Source organism: Mustela lutreola, chromosome 6, assembly GCF_030435805.1.
Source record: "Mustela lutreola isolate mMusLut2 chromosome 6, mMusLut2.pri, whole genome shotgun sequence".
NCBI lineage: Eukaryota > Metazoa > Chordata > Mammalia > Carnivora > Mustelidae > Mustela > Mustela lutreola.
Genome location: NC_081295.1, coordinates 121,765,124 through 121,787,381, shown reverse-complemented (window position 1 = coordinate 121,787,381; position 22,258 = coordinate 121,765,124). Strand labels below are relative to the sequence as shown.

General features: G+C 36.8%; 1 protein-coding gene across 1 annotated transcript in view; it reads right to left on the bottom strand.

The window, feature by feature from the left end:
• LOC131833235 (uncharacterized) overlaps positions 1-22,258 on the bottom strand; it is a 67,437-nt gene that overhangs the window by 5,641 nt on the left and 39,538 nt on the right. The gene's annotated exons all lie outside the window — the stretch shown is intronic.

The window sequence follows — 22,258 nt, the reverse complement described above, 5'->3', positions numbered from 1 at the left end:
ATCTCACAAAACAAACTTGAGGGTTGCTGTGGGGGTTTCAGGGAGAGGGTGGTGGGGTTATGGACATTGGGGAAGGTATATGCTATGGTGAGTGCTGTGAGGTGTGTAAACCTGGTGACTCACAGACCTGTATTCCTGGGGCTAATAATACATTATATGTTATTTAAAAAAATAAAATTAAAGTTGAAAAGAAATGATAATCATTGAAGTGAGGTCCAGTTCCTGAGTCAAAAATATAACTTTCATTATTTTATTATACATATTATATTTGCTATAGGTTTATGTGTGAGAAAATCATCCAAGTTTTCAAACAGATTTCTTCAACAGAGCTTTGTTAATCCATAATCCACATTGTTGGAGGTCATTCTTTGATAACTTACTACCTTATATGTTGGGTTTTATTTTATTATTTTATTTCCTGAAATTTCTTCTCCAGAAAGGATTTCTGTATTTTTCATATCAAATATATGGAGTACTATAAATAGGTAGCTTAACATATCTCAACTAACATATATGCAACATTTTAGAAACTGTCTATGTTGTATTCTCCCCTAATTTTCTATTAAACATCTGGATATTTAATACAGATATTTTCTGTACATATCTTACTGTGTAGGATGATTAAAGTAGATATTAGTTTCACTAATAACTAATGAACACCAGAAATAAATATTTCCTTCACTCAAAAATAAAAAAAAGTGGTTTAGGGATAGTAGCATTACTTAAGGTGGCACAATAGCTTGTTCTTTTAGTACCTAGGCTAATAATAGGAATATTTATTGCTGTGCGATACATAGAAAACTAAAATTAATATTTTTACAAATAGGAAAACAAAAGCATGATTATTTGTTTTATTGAAATCCAGGTTAATTTAGTTAATCCTTTCATGATTAATTTCTATTTTAATTGATCTGAGTGTTTGCTTCTGCTAAGGTTCATTGCCCCTTTCCTTATTTAACCTAGACCAAATAGGACAAGTAGTTACAAAAATATGATAGAAAACATATTTTATGAAATAATGAGAGTTAGGAGTCTTCCCCATTGGGAGTGGGTTAAGAGTTTAGTGAGAGCTCATATTGTGCATCATAGTATCATCCCTTTATAAATGTCCCAGATATTTGGAACTGGACAGTCAGATTTATACAGTTGGTACTGCATATTGGTTCATGCACTCTCTAACGGGCTCTTCTCTTTGGTTGGAGCCGAGGTGTGTGTTTTATGTTTGGGTGTTGCATTATCTGTATTGGGCAATAACCTCTATCCATATTTCCTCCTCTATGTATTTTATTAGTAAAGGAAAGTTAGGAGTTGGGGAGCTGGAATACATAGAATCTTGAAAGTTATGTGAATAAGCATAAAGTAATTCATGATTTATAAAACTGGACAGGTGATGTTGAGGGTAGAGAGATGGGGTAGGATATTATGAAGGGAATTTTCAATAGGGCTTCTAACCTGGAATATTAGCACTGTGGAATAGGCCTGTTTCTTGTTTTGAGAAAGCTTGTTAGACACAGTTCAGTAGTGGAGAGATCATTGGATGAGGAATTTGAGTTCTGTTATTATGTGACCTTTACCAAAAACTCCCACATTTTTGTATCTTAACTTTTCATATGTACAGTGAAGTTAATAACACTGGCCTTGTTTACATCATACAGTTATGTGGGGACAAAATGACAAAAAGTACATTAGTGCACTTTAAAAATTGCTGAAATAATAGACACAAATACATTTGAGGTTAACAACTTGCAACACAAGAGGAAATTTTACCATTAAACATAATTAGTACAGTGGTCTTTTTTTTAATATAATTTTTTATTTTTTATAAACATATATTTTTATCCACAGGGGTACAGGTCTGTGAATCACCAGGTTTACACACTTCACAGCACTCACCAAAACACATACCCTCCCCAATGTCCATAATACCACCCCCTTCTCCCAAACCCCCTCCCCCCAGCAACCCTCAGTTTGTTTTGTGAGATTAAGAGTCACTTATGGTTTGTCTCCCTCCCAATCCCATCTTGTTTCATTTATTCTTCTCGTACCCACTTAAGTGGGTACGAGTAGTACAGTGGTCTTTTAATTTAAAAACATTTCATGAGGGGTGCCTGGGTAGCTCAGTGGGTTAAAGCCTCTGCCTTCAGCTCAGGTCATGATCCCAGAACCCTGGGATCCAGCCCATATTGGGCACTCTGCTTAGCAGGGAGCCTGCTTCTGCATCTCTCTCTGCATGCCTCTCTGCCTACTTGTGATCTCTGTCTGTAAAATAAATAAACAAAATCTTAAAAAAAAAAAAGTATTTTATGGTTCTATGTCCATACTATTGATTGTTATAAAATGTTAGCACAATAGTACATTTATGTAATTTCATAATTTTAAGCCAGTCTCCTATTGATTAATATTATGTGCAAATTTTAATTATTGTAAATGATAATGTCGTAAACTACCTAATACATATACCTTAAGAAAGTTTTTTTTTTTTCTTAGAAAACATTTCTGGAAAAAAAAAAAAAGAAAACATTTCTGGAAGCATAATTTCCTAGTTAATGGATGTGAACATCTTATATTTTGAAACATATTGTCAAATGCACTCTTGAAACATTAAACAAAGTTACCTTAGTACTACTAGGGCATAGAAATAAAAATGTGCTCGACACCCAAAAGACTTTGTAAATCTTTACAATCTTTCACAGATAGTTTTTTTTTTTTTAAAGGTCTTATTTGTATTTCTTTGATTAACTAGTACTTTTGGATTTTCAGCATTTACTTATTGCTATATTACCTGTATCTTTTGCTTTATTTTTTCCCCCAGAGATCATTATATATTGAGGCTGTAAAATGTTTATGTGGTATGAATCTTGTTTTCTTAATTTCTATTTGCCTTTCAGATTTATTCACAGTGACTTTTTTTTCACATAGAAGTTTAAAAATGTAGTCTAATTAATCAAACTTTTAAATTAAATTTTCTGTATTTTATATCATTCTTAGAAAATAATTTTGTTTGTTGATAGCACTGTAAGATGTTAATTTACAAAGTAAAAAATATTTTATGACGCACATAGGTTACCAAATAATCATTTTTTTAATTAAAAATAGAATTACAAAATGATCCAGTAATTCTACTACTGGGTATTTACCCATAGAAAATGAAGAAAATAATTTGAAAAAATATACACAACCCCCATATTTATGGCAGCATTATTTATAATAGCTAAAATGTGGAAACAACCCAAGTGCAATAAATAGGTGAATGGATAAAGAATAGATGAATGGTATATACATCTATAGGTAGTGGAATATTACTTAGCCACCAAAGAGAATGAAATCTTGCCATTTGCAATAACAGGGATGGATATAGAGGGTATTATGCTAAGTAAAATAAGTCAGAGAAAAACAAATACCATATGGTTTCACTTCTATGTGGAATCTAAAAAACAAACAAAATAAAACAAAAACCAAAAACAATCCAGAAAACAAAACAAATGAACAAACACAAAAACCCAGTCTCTTAAATACAGAAAATAAACCGTATTTACCAAAGGGGAGGCAAGTGAGGGAATGGGTAAAATAGGTGAAGAGGATTAAGAGGAACAAACTTCTGGTAATTAAATAAGTCATGGGATGAAGAGTATGGCATAGGGGATATAGTTGATATTATTTTAACAATGTTGTATGGTGATAGATGGTAGCTACACTTATCATGGTAAGCATTAGTTCATGTATGGTGTTGTTGAGAATCACTGCTTTACAACTGCAACTAATATAACATTATATGTCAATTATGCTTCATTATAAAAGTCTATTCATAATATAAGACACCTTTATAATGGAGATATTGATTAATATTAAAGACTTAAAAACTTCCAAATCTGGACTTCAGTTTTTCCTAGCAAGTAGGCTAGTATCAAAGAAAGAGAACAAAATCTGAAGTCAAAGCAACTAGTTTTAAAAACTGGTTTATCGGGGCGCCTGGGTGGCTCATTTGGTTGGGCGACCGTCTTCAGCTCAGGTCATGATCCCGGAGTTACGACATCGAGTCCCACATCGGGCTCCCTGCTTGGCAGGGGTCTGCTTCTCCCGCTGACCCTCCCACTTCTCATGCTCATCCTCTCTCTCACACTCTTTCTCTAAAATAATTTTTTAAAAAATTTAAAAAATTTTAAAAAATTGGTTTATCACTTAACAGTTAAACAACATGTGAAAAACTCTCTGAGCCACAGATCTATTAAATATATTAAAGAAATACTCATTACCTAACCATAACTTGTTATTTTCTGGTGCCTATTAATTCTTCAGTAAATATTTGTTTAAAATTAAAAAAGGTATTTCATGGTTGAAAAATGTAAATTATGAGAAAATTTGAAAAAACAAACAAAGAGGTTCAAGGACAAGAAATATCACCTGTAGTCCCACAACTCAAGGATTGACACCTTTGATTTATTTTATTCTAGGTCTAGATGCTTAGATTTTTTTTTTATTCATTTTTTATTTTTTATAAACATATATTTTTATCCCCGGGGTACAGGTCTGTGAATCACCAGGTTTACACACTTCACAGCACTCACCAAAGCACATACCCTCCCCAATGTCCATAATCCCACCCTCTTCTCCCAAACCCCCTCCCCCCAGCAACCCTCAGTTTGCTTTGTGAGATTAAGAGTCACTTATGGTTTGTCTCCCTCCCAATCCCATCTTGTTTCATTTATTCTTCTCCTACCCACTTAAGCCTCCATGTTGCATCACCACTTCCTCATATCAGGGAGATCATATGATAGTTGTCTTTCTCTGCTTGACTTATTTCGCTAGCTAGATGCTTAGATTTTATTTTAAATCTTTCTCTCCCTTTTCCTTCCTTCCTTCCTTCTTTCCTTCCCTCCTTCCTTTTTCCTTCCTTCTATCCTTCCTTCCTTGGTTCTCTTTCTAAAGTTGTGACCTAAGTATAAATGCATTCTAAACAATTTCATGCCAGGTTTCACTCTATTAAAAGCCTTTTTCCATATTATTGCAATTGCATGAAAACAGTTTTAATTGTGCTATGATTTTTTTTTTGCATAGTAAATATGTCATAGTATTTCAGGTTTATATTATTTGTGAGAGGGAACAAGTATATCCTTTCATGTACTAACACATGGTAATGAGTGTGGGAGATTTAGTAATTATCTTGTCTATCTAGAAATATTTGCAGTGACTTTGCAAGGCCAATTATATATATATAATCTAAGGAAAAACATAAAATTGTGTTGATATTAAACTCAATTATCTGAAGAAAGCATTTAAATGAGGCAATCCCTATCCCAAACATGTTATAATTTGGAGGCATTTGGTAGCTTTTATTTATTCAAGGATATAAAAACAAATCTTAGTGATAACAAATTTCATTATAATTATGAATTATTTTCAATAATGCCATAAAGAAGTGAATGCCCTACTTGAAAACTTACTTACTTTCAAAAACATGTTTGGCAATATTGTGTTTATAATATTTACATCTATATTCACTAGGAATATTGGTCTGTGCTTTTCTTCTTGTTTCCTTAGCTGGCTTTCGTACCAGAGTAATGCCTGTCTTATAAAATGAGTTAGGAACTGTTTTCCTCTATTCAATTTTTTGGAAGAACTTGAGAAAGATTGACATTAATTATTCTTTAAATATTTCATAGGATTTACTAGTGAATTCATCTAGTGCTGGGGTTTTCTGTATTGAGAGTTTATTTCCCCCCCTTTACTGTTTCAGCTGGTCAGTTGTTTGTTTACAGGAGTGTATTTATTTCTTGTAGGTTATCCAAGGTGTTGGCATATAATTGTTCATTAAAGTCTCTCAGAATCCTTTGTATTTTTGCAGGATTGTAATATATTTCATTTCTGATTTTGAGCTTTCTTTCTTTTATTCTTAATTGAGCTACAGATTTCTTAATTTTGTTTATCTTTTAGAATAGCCGCCTTTTAGTTTTGTTATTTTTTCCTTGTTTCTATTACATTTATTTCTCTTCCAATCTTTGTTATTTCCTACCTTCTACCAGCTTTGGGTTTAGTTGTTGTTTTTCCTACCTCCTTGAAGTGTAAAGTGAGGTTGTTTATTTGCAATCTCTCTTTCTCCCTAATGTGTTTCTCGCAAAACTTCCTTTTTAGAAATGTAACCCAAATGTTTTATTATTTTGTGTTTACATTTTTATTTGTTTTAAGAGATCACTTTTTAATTTAATTTAATTTTTTTCATTTATTTATTTTCAGCATAACAGTATCATTATTTTTTTACCACACCCAGTGCTCCATGCAATCCGTGCCCTCTATAATACCCATCACCTGGTACCCCGACCTTCCACCCCACTGCCACTTCAACCCCCTCAGATTGTTTTTCAGAGTCCATAGTCTTTTCATGATTCAACTCCCCTTCCAGTTTATCCCAACCCCCCTCTCTCTAACTCCCCATGTCCTCCATGCTTTTTGTTATGCTCCACAAATAAGTGAAACCATATGATGATTGACACTCTCTGCTTGACTTATTTCACTCAGCATAATCTCTTCCAGTCCCATCCATGTTGCTACAAAAGTTGGGTACTCATTCTTTCTGATGGAGGCATAATACTCCATAGTGTATATGGACCACATATTCCTTATCCATTCATCTGTTGAAGGGCATCTTGGTTCTTTCCACAGTTTGGCGACCGTGGGCATTGCTGCTATAAACATTGGGGTACAGATGGCCCTTCTTTTCACTACACCTGTATCTTTGGGGTAAATACCCAGGAGTGCAATGGCAGGGTGATAGGGGAGTTCTATTTTTAATTTCTTGAGGAATCTCCACACTGTTCTCCAAAGAGGCTGCACCAACTTGCATTCCCACCAACAGTGGAAGAGGGTTCCCCTTTCTCCACATGCTCTCCAACACATGTTGTTTCCTGTCTTGCTAATGTTGGCCATTCTAACTGGTGTAAGGTGATATCTCAATGTGGTTGTAATTTGAATCTCCCTGAGGGCTAGTGATGATGAACATTTTTTCATGTGTCTGAAAGCCATTTGTACGTCTTTATTGGAGAACTGTCTGTCCATATCTTCTGCCCATTTTTTTGATATGATTGTCTGTTTTGGTTGTGTTGAGTTTGAGGAGCTCATTATAGATCCTGGATATCAACCTTTTGTCTGAACTTTCATTTGCAAATATGAAATGAAAGTTCCATGGGTTGCCTCTTTGTTTTCTTGACTGTTTCCTTTGTTGTGCAGAAGCTTTTGATGTTGATGAAGTCCCAAAAGTTTATTTTCGCTTTTGTTTCCTTTGCCTTTGGAGACCTTTCTTGAAAGAAGTTGCTGTGGCTGATATCGAAGAGATTACTGCCTATGTTCTCCTCTAGGATTCTGATGGATTCCTGTCTCACATTGAGGTCTTATATCCATTTTGAGTTTATCTTTGTGTATGGTGTAAGAGAATGGTCGAGTTTCATTCTTATAAATATAGCTGCCCATTTTTCCTAGCACCATTTATTGAAGAGACTGTCTTTTTCCCACTGTATATTTTTTCCTCTTTTGTGAAAGATTATTTGATCATAGAGTTGAGGGTCCATATCTGGGCTCTCTATTCTGGTCCACTGGTCTATGGGTCTGTTTTTATGCCAGTACCATGCTGTCTTGGTGATCACAGCTTTGTAGTAAAGCTTTAAATCAGGTAACGTGATGCCCCCAGTTTTTTTGTTTTTCAACATTTCCTCAGCGATTCAGGGTCTCTTCTGATTCCATACAAATTTTAGGATTATTTGCTCCAGCTCTTTGAAGAATACCAGTGGAATTTTGACCAGAATAGCATTCAAAGTATAGATTGCTCTAAGCTGTATAGACATTTTAGCAATGTTTATTCTTCCGATCCAAGAGCATGGAATGGTCTTCCATCTTTTTGTTTCTTCTTCAATTTCTTTCATGAGTGTTCTCATGAGTAGTTCCTTGAGTACAGATCCTTTACCTCTTTGGTTAGGTTTATTCTCAGGTATCTTATGGTTCTTGGTGCTATAGTAAATGGAATCAATTCTCTAATTTCCCTTTCTGTATTTTCACTGTTAGTGTATAAGAAAGCCATGATTTATGTACATTGACTTTGTATCCTGCCACGTTGCTGAATTGCTGTATGAGTTCTAGGAGTTTGGGGGTGGAGTCTTTTGGGTTTTCCATATAAAGAATCATGTCATCTGCAAAGAGAGATTTTGACTTCTTCATTACCAATTTGGATACCTTTTATTTCCCTTTGTTGTCTGATTGCTGTTACTAGGACTTCTAATACTATGTTGAACAAGAGTGGTGTGAGTGGGCATCCTTGTCGTGTTTCTGATCTCAACGGGAAGGACGCAAGCTTTTTCCCATTGAGGATGATATTTTCTGTGGGTCTTTCATAGATCGATTTGATGAAGTTCAGGAATGTTCCCTCTATCCCTATACTTTGAGGTGTTTTAATCAGGAACGCATGCTGGATTTTGTCAAATGCTTTTTCTGCATCAATTGAGAGGGCCATGTGGTTCTTCTCTCTTATTAATTTGTTCTATCACATTGATTGATATGCGAATGTTGAACCATCCTTGTAGCCCAGGGATGAATCCCACCTGATCATGGTGGATCATCTTTTTAATGTACTGTTGTATCCTGTTGGCTAGGATCTTGTTGAGAATCTTAGCATCCATATTCATCAGTGATATTGGTCTGAAATTCTTTTTGGTAGGGTCTTTGCCTGGTTTGGGGATCAGGGTAATGCTGGCTTCATAGAAAGAGTCAGGAAGTTTTCCTTCTGCTTCAATTTTTTGAAACAGCTTCAGGATAATAGGTGTTATTTCTTCTTTGAAAGTTTGGTAGAATTCCTGAGGGAATCGATCATGTCCTGTGCTCTTGTTTTTTGGGAGGTTTTTGATCACTGCTTCAATCTCTTTACTAGATATTATTCTATTCAGGTTGTCAATTTCTTCCTGATTCAATTTTGGGAGTTTATAGTTTTCCAGGAATGCATCCATTTCATCTAGTTTGCTTAGCTTTTTGGTATATAACTGTTGATAATAACTTCTGATGTTTGTTTTTACTTCCTTTGTGTTCGTTGTGATCTCTCCCTTTTCATTCATAATTTTATGTATTTGAGCTTTCTCTCTTTTCTTTTGGATTAGTGTCTCCAATGGTTTATTGATCTTATTCTTTCAAAATCCAGCTTCTAGTTTCATTGATACGTTCTACTGTATCTCATTGATCTCAGCTCTAAATTTGATTATTTCCCTTCTTATGTGTGGAGTGGGTTTGATTTCTTGTTGATTCTCCAGTTCTTTAAGGTGTAGAGACAGCTGCTGTGTTCTGGAGTTTTCAATTTTTTTGAAGGAGGCTTGGATGGCTATGTATTTCCCCCTAGGACCGCCTTTGCTGTATCCCATAGGTTTTGGATCAAAGTCGCTTCATTGTCATTGGTTTCCATGAATTGTTTCAGTTCTTCCTTGATATCCTGGTTGATCCAAGCATTCTTGACCAAGGTAGTCTTTAGCTTCCAGGTGTTTGAGTTCCTTCGGAACCTTTCCTTGTGATTGAGCTCCAGTTTCAAAGCATTGTGATCTGAGAATATGCAGGGAATAATCTCAGTTTTTTGGCATCGGTTGAGTCCTGATTTGTGACCCAGTATGTGGTCTATTCTGGAGAAAGTTCCATGTGTACTTGAAAAGAATGAGTATTCTGTTGTTTTAGGGTGGAATGTTCTGTATATATCTATGAGGTCCATCTGGTCCAATGTGTCATTCAATGCTCTTGTTTCTTTATTTATTTTCTGCTTCGATGATCTATTTCTGAGAGAGGCATGTTAAGATCTCCAACGATTAGTGTATTCATATCCATATGACTCTTTATCTTGATTAACAGTTTTCTTATGTAATTGGATGCTCCCATATTGGGGGCATAGATATTTACAATTGTTAGATCATCTTGGTGGATAGTCCCTTTAAGAATGATGTAGTGTCCTTCTGGATCTCTGACTACAGTCTTTAGTTTAAAATCAAATTTGTCTCATATGACAATTGCTACTCCAGCCTTTTTTTGAGGCCCATTGGCATGAAAGATGCTTCTCCATCCCTTCACTTTCAGTCTGGGTGTATCATTAAGTTCAAAATGGGTCTCTTGTAGACAACATATGGATGGGTCCTGTCGTTTTATCCAATCTGCAACCCTGTGCGATTTTATGGTCGCATTTCGGCCATTCACCTTGAGGGTGATTATTGATGGATATGTTTTTATTGACATCATGTTACCTTTGAAGTCTGTCTTTCTGTAGATTGTCTTTATATTTCTGTTCAGTGCTATTCTTGGGCTTTTTCCTCCTTTAAAAAGCCCCCTTAATATTTCCTGCAGTATCGGCTTGGTGGTTGCATAGTCTTTTAAGCCTTGCCAGTTTTGGAAACTCTATCTCTCCATCCATTTTGAATGTCAGTCTTGCTGGATAAAGTATTCTTGGATGCATGTTCTTCTCATTTAATGCCATGAATATATCTTGCCAGCCCTTTCTGGCTTGCCAGGTCTCTGTGGACAGGTCTGACGTTATTCTGATGGGCTTTCCTCTGCACGTAAGGATCTTCTTTGTCCTAGCTGCTTTCAAGAGGTTCTGCCTACAATTTTAATTCTTCATCCTTGTGTCTCGAGGACTTTCAAGAATCTGTAATCTTGGGGGGAAACCTTTCGGCCTCTAGTACATGAATGCTGGTTCCATTTACGAGATTTGGAAAATTTTCATGAAGAACTTGTTCCACTCTATCTTCTAGACTTCTTTCTCCTCCCCTTCAGGGATTCCAATAATTCTGACGTTGGAACGTTTCATGGCATCATTTATTTCCCTGATTCTGTTTTCGTGGCTTCTAAGCTGTTTGTTCCAGGCTTCCTCCTGATCCGTTCTATCTGTTTGTCCTCCAGATCACTAATTCAATCTTCTGTCTCAGTTAGAGTTGAGAGAATTTAGATTAGATTGGAACTCATTGAGAGCATTGTGAAGCTCATTCCTGGTAGCTTTCCGCTCTTCCCTAATATTGAAAACATTATCTCTGGTGTTTTCAGTTTGGCCCTAATCAATTCTGATTGGTCACCCATGGCTTTCTCCAACCTAGCTATTGCTTGGATAATTGTTAGCCTGAATTCTCTTTCTGACATATTGTCTATGTTGATAGCCATTAGCTCTGTTGCAGAAGGTCCATCCTCTGTATATTTATTCTGTTGGGCATTCTTCCTCCTAGTCATTTTGGTGAGAGATGGATGAACGGGTGTAGCTGGGTGTATCGACTGTAGTGCAGTCAAGGTGCACCATGGAATGCTCCTGAGCAATCAGGGTTCCCCACCCAAATGTGAGGAAAAAGAAAAGGAAAAGAAAAAAAGAGAGAGGGAGAGAGACAGGAAAGAAAGGTGAGATAAAAGAGAAGGTTTAGCCCAAATGGGCCCCAAGTTAAGATTTATGAAGTATACAGACATGGACAACCAAAAAGACTGATAAAAGTATATGACAAGAGAAAAAAATATATATATATATATTTGCATATATATATATGCAAATAAAGGAAGAACCTCGTCAAAAAGAACCCTGAGTGTAAGATTTATATACTATCAGGACAAACACAAAAACACAGAAATATTGGTGGAAGAAAAAGATGGGAGAGTGGTTGTAAATTCTCAGTGTGAGTAAGGAAGGTTGTTTTGATTCTTCCTGGATGTATCTTGATATCTTTCTTAAAGGATTCATCTTTCCTAAGATAAGGGGGGATTAGGAATTGGTTTACCTATAGGGGTGGCATTTTTTGGGGAAAGGGGATTACCTTGAAGTTTAACTCTATATGAATATTAGAAAATAAAAATTTAAAAAAAGGAATAAACTAAACTAAACTAAAATTAAAAAGAGAAATATAAAAAATAGAAATACAAAAGGAAAACACAGGTGTATGTATCAAAAAGTTTAAGTTAGAAGGTTATTATGGAATTTGATGTACTGGACATCTCACTGTGATGGTAAATAGGTTAAAAAATATCTATATAATAATAAAAAATTAACTATATAAAAAATGAGCCAGAATAGTGGGATCGAATTAATAATAAAAATTGTCCTATGAAGTAGTGGTGGCTGTTCTCTTGTCATCTTTTTGTTTTGTTTTTTTTTTTTTTTTCCTTTCCTGGTTGGTTTTCTGGGGGAGGGGCCTGCCATGTGGATTTTCAGTTCCTGAAGTTCTCTCAGCTAAGTCCTCCCGCCCCCCTCAAGGGGGTGGGCTCTGAGGAAACTGTTTTTTTCAGGATTTTGTTCTCTGGAGGTTTTTATATTTGTTCACTTTTGTTTTTCTCTCTCGCCTTGACCGCTTTTGATGGTTTTTGTAGGTTTAGAGGAAAGAAAACTGCACCCTGACCTCCCTCTCAGAGAGAAGCCTCAGTCCAGCTGCAGAGCCCATATAAATACCCCCTTGGCCCTTGGCATAGCAGGTTCCCAGTCACGGTCCCTGGGGACTCAGGATTTTTTGTTTGTACCCAAAACCATGGCAGCAGCGGCTGTCTGGGCAGCTCCAGACTGCCAGAGAAGTTCCAAACAGCGATCACACACTGAGATATTCCAGCTGGCCAGGGCTGGGAGTGCCTGGTCTTTCCAGTCTGAGAGCACCTGGCTGGCATTTGTGTGCACCTCTCTCAGGGGTGGGCACTTGCGTGGGAACTGCAAAAAGGCTGTGCTCTTGTTGGCTGGTGAGGCTCCCAGTCCCTCACGGGAGCTGGACACCATGCACTCTCAGGCGCGCTGGTGGTTCAGAGACTGAGACCTGGTTTCTCTGCTGCACTCTCTCTGGCTCTGTGCCAGGGGTGGCTGTCCTGGGTCTGGGGACTTAAGCCCTGACCCTAACACCCCGATTCCCTCAATTCTCCCCCCCCCCAGTGATCCTTTGCTCTTTTTGAGCGCTTTCTACCAGACTCCTGAGTTAATTCTGGTCCCCAGGCACAGGGCACTCTCGTATGGGGATATTACTTTCCAATGGGTCACCTCTGGTGGCTCCCTCCCCCTTTTGTTTATCTTCCCATATCAATCCGACTTTCCCACTCTGCTTTACCTGCACACTGGCGTCTTCTGCTCCAGTAGAGATCCAGACGTGTATAATTCTGATCTCAGGCTGATTTCGTGGGTGATTGGAGATCTTTGAAGGTAATCAGCTCACTTTAGGGTGCAGGTAGAATGGGCGCCTCCTCCTACTTCCCTGCCATCTTGTCTCCCCTCAGAGATCATTTTTTAAATTACTTTTTTAACCCATTGGTTGGTCAAGAATCTTAAATTTTCATAAGTCAATCAGAGAAAGAAAAATATCATATGATCTCCCTGATATGAGGAAATGGAGATGCAACATGTGGGTTAGGGGGTTAGGAGAAGAATAAATGAAACAAGATGGCATTGGGAGGGAGACAAACCATAAGTGACTCTTAATCTCACAAAACAAACTGAGGGTTGCTGGGGGGGGGGTCGGGAAAAGGGGGTGGGGTTTTGGACATTGGGGAGGGTATGTGCTATGGTGAGTGCTGTGAAGTGTGTAAACCTGGCGATTCACAGACCTGTACTCCTGGGGATAAAAATACATTATACGTTTATAAAAAAATAAAATAAATAAAAAAAGAATGTTTGATTTTCATAGACTGAATTTTCCAGTTTTTACCCTGTTATTGATTTCTAGTCATACCATTGTGATAGGAAAAGATACTTGGTATAATTTCAGTCTTCTTAAATTTGTAAGTCTTGTTTTATGACCGAATTTATTACCTAGTCTAGATAATATTCTATAAGTAATAAAATAGCATATGTGTTCTGCAGCTATGGGACGGAGTGCTGTGTATATGCCTCTTAGGTCCACTTGTCAAAAGTATATAGTTCTAGTCAAATATCTCCTTATTTATTTTGTCTGGAGGGTCCATCCATTTTTGAAAGTGAATTATTGAAATCCCCTACTATTTTTGTATTGTTACCAATTTCTCCTTTCTGATCTGTTTGTATTTGCTTAATATACTTAGGTGGTCTATATTGAGTGCATATATATATATTATTTATTTATTTGAGAGAGAGACAGTGAGAGAGAACATGAGCAAGGAGGTCAGAGGGAGAAGCAGACTCCCCATGGAGCTGGGAGCCCGATGTGGGACTCGATCCCGGGACTCCAGGATCATGACCTGAGCTGAAGGCAGTCGTCCAACCAACTGAGCCACCCAGGCGCCCAAGTGCATATATATTTAAAATTATTATGTCCTCTTGATGAACTGACCCATTTACCATTACATAACAAATTTTATTTCTTGTTGCAGTATTTGACTTCAAGTCTATTTTATCTGTTTACGTATAGTCTTCCCTGTTCTCTTTTAGTTTCCATTTGTGTAGAATATTTTCCATCCTTCACTTTCAGACTAACTGTTTGCTTAAAGCTGCAATGTGTCTCTTGTAGGCAGCATTATTTTTTTTTTTAAGATTCTATTTATTTATTTAACAGACAGAGATCACAAGTAGGCAGAGAGGCAGGCAGAGAGAGAGAGGGAAGCAAGCTCCTTGCAGAGCAGAGATCCAGATGCGGGGCTCGATCCCATGACCCTGAGATCATGACCTGAGATGAACGCAGAGGCTTAACCCACTGAACCACCTGTAGGCAGCATTATAATTGGGTGAATTTTTTTTTTTCATTCAGTCATTCTATTATTGGAGAATTTAATCTGCTTACCTCTAAATTAGTTATTGAGAGCTAAGGATTTACACTTGTTATCTTATTCACTTCTGGGTGTTTTTGGTTCATTTGTTCTTTTATCCCTCTCTTCCTATCTTCTTGTTTTATTTTATGATTTTCTATATTTCTGTGCTTCTCTTCTCTTCGCCATTTATGTATCTACTCTAGATTTTTGTTTTGTGATTACTGGGAAGTTTACATAAAAATCTTATAGTTATAACAGTCTATTTTTGGCTAATAACAATGTAATTTTGATCATATATGAAAAATCTACAATTTTATTCTTCTTCCCCACATTTTATGTTTTTGAGACCATAATTTACATCTTTTTTAAAAAAAAATTATTTATTTGACAAACAGATCACAAATAGGCAGAGAGGCAGGCAGAGAGAGGGGAAGGGAAGCAGGCTCCCTGCTGAGCAGAGAGACCGATGTGGGGCTCGATCTCAGGACCCTGGAATCATGACCTGAGCCGAAGTCAGAGGCTTTAACCCACTGAGCCACCCAGGCGTCCCTACATCTTTTCATATAGTGTCTACTAACAAATTTTAGATGTCATAATTTTTAATATTTTTTTAAGTGTCTTACACATCAGTATTAGAATTTGACTATTATGAATTAGACTACATTTTTAAAAGATTTTTTTCATTTATTTGAGAATGAGAGAGAGAGAGAGGGAGCAAGAAAGCACAAGTAGGGAGGATGGGCAAAGGGAGAGGGAGAGGTAGGCTCTCCACTGAGCCCAGTGTGGGGCTCAAACCTAGAACCCCAGGATCAGCACCTGAACTGAAGGCTTAATGGACTGAGCCACACAGGTCCCCCTACATACTACTTTTACCACAGTGTTTTATATTTTCATATTATTATTATCCTTAATTGCAAGTGAATAAGTCCTTTCAAAATTTCTTGTACGGCAGTCTAGGTGATGCACTCCTGCTTTTGTTTTTCTTTTTTTTCTCCTTTATTTCCAAAGGATAGCTTTGCTGGGTAAAGTATTCTTGGTTGATTTTTTTTCAGCACTTTGAATGTATCAAATCACTCTCCCTTGTCCTGCAAGGTTTTTTGATGAGAAATCCATGAATAGCCTTGTGAAGAGTTTCATGTATGTGACAAGTTTTTTTTTTTTCTCTTGTTGCTTTCAAATTTTTTTTTTTTCCTGAAAATTTATTTATTTTTGAAGTAATTAACCACAGGTACAACATATGATATTTCACTTTCTCTTTCACTTGACATTTTTACTTTTCATAATTATTTAAAACATATTTTTCAGAATCTTTCAGTCTGGATATGTGCGTATATTAGGTAGATTAAAATAGGCTCTATAATAAAATTTTGTAAGAATTTCCTTCTATTTACATTAAATGTCAGCTATTCAACAAGTAAATATTTTATTTTATTTTTATTATATGTTTTCATTTAGTTTTATTATACTGTGACTTGGAAAAGATCCCTTTGGGTTATATCTGCTTGGAGACTTATAAGCTTCATATATTTGTATATCCATATGATTTGGGAAGTTATTAGCCATTATTTCTTTAAATAATTTTTCTATCTCTTTTTCCCTTTCTTCTGGGATTCCCATATGCATAAATTCCTTCATTTGATGGTATTTCATAACTTTGTCCTTCTTTTGTCTTCTTCTTCGTTCTCTTTTCTTTGTTCTCTTACCACATAATTTCAGATAACCCATCTTTGAGATAACAGATTTTTTTTCTGCTTGATCAATTGTGCTGACAATGCTCTTTATTGCATTTCTCACTTCATTCATTGTATTTTTCAGCTTTAAAATTCCTGTTTGATGCTTTTTTGTGATTTCTGTCTTTGTTGAGTTTCTCATTTTGTTCTCATGTTGTTTTCCAGATTTCATTGAGTCACATAAGTCTTGTAACTTGCTGAACTTCCTTAAGACTGTTTTTGTGTTGGGCGCCTGGGTGGCTCAGTGGGTTAAGCTGCTGCCTTCGGCTCAGGTCATGATCTCGGGGTCCTGGGATCGAGTCCCACATCAGGCTCTCTGCTCAGCAGGGAGCCTGTTTCCCTCTCTCTCTCTCTCTCTGCCTGCCTCTCCGTCTACTTGATCTCTGTCAAATAAATAAATTTTTTAAAAAAGACTGTTTTGTGGGTTTTTTTTTAAAATTATTTGTTAAGCAATTCATAGGTCTTCATATCTTTGGGTGGTTACTGGAGCTTTTCTAGGTTCCTCTGGTGGTGTCAGATTTGCCTGATTCTTCACGGTCTATGTAACCTTGCATTGATTTCTATGCATTTGAAGGGAAAAAAACACCTTTTCCTGTCTATACAGACTAATTTCATTAGATAAAGTTCTTTACCTGTCAGTTTTAAGAGTGATGGGACTGGGGACGCCTGGGTGGCTCAGTTGGTTAAGCAGCTGCCTTCGGCTCAGGTCATGATCCCAGCGTCCTGGGATCGAGTCCCACATCGGGCTCCTTGCTCCGCAGGGAGCCTGCTTCTCCCTCTGACTCTGCCTTCCACTCTGTCTGCCTGTGCTCGTGTTCACTCCCTCTCTCTCTGACAAATAAATAAATAAAATCTTTAAAAAAAAAAAAAAAAAAAAAGAGTGATGGGACTGCCTCTGGGATCTCAGGCAAGTGGAGATGAAGCTGTCATGTGGCTGTTGCCAGATCTACAGTTGAGTTTGTGTTTGGCAGGTCTGTTATGGGGGTGAGGTAGATATGGTTCCTCCTCAATCTCCAGGTGGATAAGCCTCCTTTAGACTACACTCAAGCAAGGCTGGAGTTAAGTCATAGGGCCATTTCTGGGTCTGCAGTCAAGTCAGGCAACAGTAGGCCTATTGCCTGGGGGTGTAGATCCCACTGGGTTCCTGAGTGAGTGTACTCTGGGTCTCTGGATGAGGCCTGTGCTGGCAGGACTGGCTTCCAGGGCAGGAGAGCAGAGCTCGGCAAGTTCACAGGACTGCTTCACACTCTGTAGTCAGAACCAAGGCCAGTTGCTGACCTTCAATCAGGGATTGGATGAGTGTGTCTCTTGTACATTATCTGCTTAAGCATTACTTTTTCTGGACTGCAGTAGAGTGAGGCTGGAACTGATCTCAGAATTATTTCAGGATTGACAGCTGAGACTTTAGAAAGGAAATAGGAGGGAAAAGTGCTTCATTTTCTCTCATTATTGCTAGAATTGGAAACCTATCAGAACCTGTTACAAATTCTAAATTTGCTGCCTTGAATTTCACAAATTCTCTTTAATTTTAAAAATATATTTTCTTCTTTTGTCCCCCATCTTCTGTTGCTGTAAACTCTGGTGTGGTAAACTCTGGTGTGGTAAACTCTGGTGCTCTAAACGCTGGTTAGTTTCTGTTAATGACTTTTTAACAAGTCACAGGAGATCATTTCTTTGCCCTCTAAGGAATGTCCCTCCTTTCAGAATTTATAAAAAAACTAAAGAGTTGAGCGAAAAGACAATGGAACTCAAGGTCCAACAGAATTAGAAGTAAAACAAAACAAAACAAAACAAAACAAAAAAAACTGAGCACAGAAGAATGGATGGGTGACCTATGGACAATGGAATTGAGAAACAATGCATTATTAGAGAACACAGAGGACACTGGGGGACAGAAAAAGTACAGACAAAAATAATAATTTGAATATTCTATTGTTTGCAGAAGATTAGTTGACCATAGAGTTGAGGGTCCATATCTGGGCTCTCTATTCTCTTCCATTGATCTGTGTGTCTGTTTTTGTGCCAGTGCCATGCTTCCTTGGTGATCACAGCTTTGTAATAGAGCTGGAAATCAGACAATGTGGTGCTCTCAGGTTTGTTTTTCCTTTTCAACATTTCCTTGGCGATTCAGGGTCTTTTCTGGTTCTGTACAAATTTTAGGATTATTTGTTCCAGTTCTTTGAAAAATGCCATTGGTATTGCACTGCTGGGTATTTACCCTAAAGATACAGATATAATAAAAAGAAGGGGCACATGTGCCCCAGTGTTCATAGCAGCAATGTCCACAATAGCCAAACTGTGGGAGTAGTTGAGATGCCCTTCAAGAGATAAATGGATGAAGGAGATATGGTCCATACATACAATGGAATATTACTCAGCCATCAGAAAGGATGAATTGCCACCGTTTGCATCAACGTGGATAGATCTGAAAGGGATTATGCTAAGTGAAATAAGTCAAGCAGAGAAAGACAATTGTCATATGGTTTCACTTATATGTGGAACATAAGGAATGGCAAGGAATGACATTAGGAAAAAGAAGGGTGGAATCAGAGGGGGAGATGAACCATGAAAGACTATGGACTCTGGGAAACAGACTGAGAGTATTAGAAGGACGGGGTGGGGAGATAGGTTAGCCTGGTGATGGGTATTAAGGAGGGCACCTATTGTAAGGAGCCCCAGGTGCTGTGCGTGAATGATGAATCATGGAACACTACATTGGAAACTAATGAAGTACTGTAGAGTGACTAACATAACATAAAAAAAGTAAAAAAATAAAATAAAATAAAATCTACATTTAAAAAATAAATATATGTGGGGGTGCCTGGGTGACTCAGTGGGTTAAAGCCTTTGCCTTCAGCTCAGGTCATGATCCCAGGTTCCCGGGATCAAGCCCTGTGCCAGGCTCTCTGCTCAGCAGGGAGCCTGCTTCCCTTCCTCTCTCTCTCTCTGCCAGCCTCTCTGCCTACTTGTGATCTCTGTCTGTAAAATAAAAAAATAAAATCTTTTTTTAAAAAAAATTAAAAAATAAATGTAACATGGAAATAAAAAGCAAAATAAGAGGTGCTTGGGTGGCTCAGTGGGCTAAATCCTCTCCCTTCAGCCAGGTCATGATCCCAGGGTCCTGGGATCGAGACCCACATCAGGCTATCTGCTCAGCAGGGAGCCTGTTTCCTCTTCTCTCTGCCTGTGTCTCTGCCTACTTGTAATCTCTGTCTGTGAAATAAATAAATAAATAAATGAAATCTTTTAAAAATTAAAAAAAAGCAAAATAAAATAAAAATAAATAAATAAATATTTTCTTGGGTCAAGAATCTGGTTCATCCTCATAAGGTCGTCTCAGAAATGAGACCATGAAGCAATACCTTTTCCTTTATGCATTTATATTTTTTGCCACAATAAGCTGGTACAATGGACTTGGTGTTTGTGTCCCTCCCAGATTTATATGTTGAATCTTAATTCCCAATGTGATGGTAGGTAGAGGTTGGGCTTTTAGGAGGTAATGAGACCGTGGGGGTGGCATTCTTATGAATGGATAATATTAGTATCCCTATAAAGGACCCCAGAGAGAGGTCTCCCATTTTTTGCTACAGTAAGGAGATGGCATTCTGCAACCTGGAGGGGGTTTCTCACCAGAACCTGACCATACTAGCACCCTGATACCAGACTTCCAGCCTTCAGTACTATGAAAAATAAATTTTTACTGTTTGTAAGCTACTTGATCTATGGTACTTTGTATAGCACCCTAAACTAAGACAAATAGAATGTGAAAGCAGGATTTCTTTCTTTGTTCTCATGTTCCCATCATTGTATTGGAGAGAAGGAGGCCCACTTTAAGTCTTTTATTATTTTACTCAGTCTTATGGCTGAAACCGTTCAGAGACATTTAACATGTTCTCTCTCTCCCCCCCACTCCTCCTCCTCTTTCTTCTTCTTCACTTCTTTCATTCATTTTTCTTCTTGTCTCCTTTCCCCTATTTCCTTATTGTTGTTTATAGCTCTATTTTTTTTGTTTGTTTGTTTGTACAATATGTTCACTAATGTTGATAAGCTACTTAAGCATTGGTAATGATTGTCTCAGATTCAGGCATTATTTTTTCCATTAATCTGGGGAATTGTCTTTTACAAAATATTTTTTTTTAAATTTTTTAAATTTTTTATTTTTTATAAACATATATTTTTATCCCCAGGGGTACAGGTCTGTGAATCACCAGGTTTACATACTTCACAGCACTCACCAAAGCACATACCCTCCCCAATGTCCATAATCCCACCCCCTTCTCCCAAACCCCCTCCCCCCAGCAACCCTCAGTTTGTTTTGTGAGATTAAGAGTCACTTATGGTTTGTCTCCCTCCCAATCCCATCTTGTTTTAACTAAAACATATGTTGACAGCAAGGAGATAAAGGGTTAAATATGAGATCGAAATTATTGTGTTAGAAGTGATTGGTTCTTGAGGAAACCATCACTTAAGGAGAAAAATTATCTCTGCATTTTATCACATATTTTTCTGAAGTCAAAACACAAAAAAATGGGTGTCTTGGTTGGAGTTTTTGAATAATTTCTAATGATAGATTACTCTTAATTTTACTACATTTTTGTCTGAAATGCTACAATTTTATTCAAAGTAAAGCTTGCGGGAGAGGGAAGAGAGGAAAGTCAGTTCCAGATTCTATTTTCTCAGCTGTTTCGGAATTTGAAGTCATTTAGATTAAGTCATCTTTCATACATGTTCTTTAACTCCTCCATTTTCCACATTTCCTAGTCTAAGATTTTTACATCTCTTATAGATTCTGTTGGAGATTTTGTTAGTTTTTCCTGATAACCTCTTATAATCATTCCAAGGAAATCATTTGTCTTTTATTTATTCTTTTGGATAAGTGATGGATTTCCTTTTAGGAAACATAATAAACTGAAGGAATATTGGGTAAATACACCAGTCTCAAGGTAAAAGTAAAAATAATCATATCAGAAATTTTCCCAGAACCCTCAGAATACCTTTGATTAGTGGAATTAACAAATAGGAAGAAAACATATGAATGGATATTAAAGATATTGACAGACAGAAATAAGAACAACGTATTAAAAAAAATTCCCCCCATGAAGATTAATTCCTATTCTATAGTCTTAGAAAAGGAGCAATAAAAGTGAGCTTTTTAGATGAGAGATGACAGAGATTAGCATCCCGTTTGTATTAATCATGTCCTCTTATTGTAATAGTGGTGGGTTGTGGGATGGCCATTTGATAGGGAGCATTGATATCTCTCAGAGGGTTGGTTGCTGTAACATCATTTTACTTAAAAAATCATTTTTCTCTTTGATTTTCTTTCTATATATTCAGCTCATTTATTTTTAAGTATTTCCTTTTCACTTGTTCAGTATGTTTTTTAGAACATTTTTCAGACTTACCAGGAGTCTATAATAAACATATAGCTGAAATAAACTAAAGAAATAACTTAGATCACAGATACTGGATCAGTGACTGAGTTACTATTTAAACCATAATTTTTTTTTTTTTAGACCATAAATTATTTTTCTAAGAAATAGCAAGCTCTCACAGTTATATTGAAGTATGCTATGGGTTGAATATTATTATTTTAAGAATGACTTTTGGTTTTTGGTTTTTCTGAACCCTAAGTTTGATAAGCCTTCAGGAACAGTTGAGTAGATGAAGCCCATTTTAGTTTTTCACTTCTTTCCTGAGTCCGGAATTGAAAGCTTTCAGTAGATTGATATTTACACAATACCACGTCTCTCCTTTCTTTTGTTTGATCTGCCACAACTCTCTTTCTTATTTTATTCTCTTCAATCTTCCTGTTCATATTTAAAACTCTGAATACTGTTTTTCAAGATAAATAACAA